Here is a 1,571-nt window from a genome sequence, read left to right on the forward strand (position 1 = left end):
GAGCCATTCCTGTGGACAAGAAACATGGAGCTATGCTACAGCCCTGGAGCTGAAGGAGCCACGTGGAGACCTCTGCCAGCACTAAGATGCTTCCACTGACACTGGATCTACAAGACTTTCCACCCACTGGCCTGTGATCTTCCTGCATTCAGCGTCATTGCATGTGTTTTGTGAGTCTGAAGAGGACTTCATAGATTGGTATTGAACATATGAGCTAACATTGGACTTATGGACTTGATCTGGACTGGACTGGGATGCTTTCTTAATATACTATTGCTCTTTTATATACAGCTCTTTCTTATGAGTTCTATGAATTTGTTTCTCTGGCCCATCTAGACTGACACAGTCATCATGAGTCAGAACAGACTAGGTGGTGACGGCTTTGATTTGAGTTTGATAAAAGCCCTAGAAAAATCAGGGATAGAAGATTTCCTTAACCTCATAAAAAGGATCTAAGAAAATTTAAAACAGGCAAAGGAGATGAATACCCACATCTCTAACAAAAATTCACAAACCATCAATAAGCACATAAAAGTCCTCAATATTATTAACCATCAGGGAGATGCAAAACAGACCCACTGTGAGTCATGACTTCGTACCAACTAAGATGGTCAGATAAAAACAGAGATAATAACTAGTGTTGACAAGGATGTGGATAAATGAGGGTGCTCATATACTGCTGGTGGGAACGTAAAGTTATTTAGCCATCTTGGAAGACAGTCTTACAGTCTCTCTAAAGCTTAAACATAGCTAGATCATATAATCTAGCAAGTCTGCTCCCATGAATATTGAAAATGTTTGTCCACACAACTTGTACACAAATACGCATAGCAGTATATTTATAATAGTTCCAAAGCAGAAACCACCCAAATGACCATCAACCAACAAGTGGATAAACAAAATGTGATATAACTATACTGGGGGGAGTGTTATTTGACAATAGAAAGAAATGTGATAAATGCTGCAGCCCAAAAAAGATGACTTGCTTCTATGATTTTGGTCACATGAAATTTCCAGACCGAACAAGGATCAGTTGGTTGTTTCGCCTGGAGGGGGGAGGAAAAATGGGGAGTGACTGCTAATGGGGCTGGACCTTCTTTGTATGGTGATGAAAATGTTTTAGGTTTCAGAGTTGCTTAAGGTGTCAGGGGGACAATTCTGTGAAGATGAGAAACTATTGGAGTCTATGCTTTAAATGTGTGAGCCGTACGCTCTGTGAATTCCATCTCAAGTTGTTACAAAAATGATTAGACGACAAAAACAAAACAAAAACCCCAAACTACAAATCCCCTTTTTTTTCTGACACTTGCCTTCGCCACTCCAGTGCTGGCTCGGTCCATGCTTACTCAAGCAAGGTAGGGCTTTCCCTTTCGCTTTCATCCGATCTCCTGCAATGTTTCTCTGCTTTGCCAAGTGGGACCCGACTTGGTAACATCAGTCTCATCAGGCTGCTTTAAAAACAAACACACAACTTTCTATGCCACAGAAAAAAAATTAGTTTGAGGTCAGAGCTACTATCAAAAAGTTAACAGAACTCAAGTGGACGTCTTCCCAAAGCACTGACCCTTGGC

The sequence above is a fragment of the Echinops telfairi genome, unplaced genomic scaffold, assembly GCF_000313985.2.
Source record: "Echinops telfairi isolate 266 unplaced genomic scaffold, ASM31398v2 ScPeMD7_26;HRSCAF=91, whole genome shotgun sequence".
Lineage (NCBI taxonomy): Eukaryota > Metazoa > Chordata > Mammalia > Afrosoricida > Tenrecidae > Echinops > Echinops telfairi.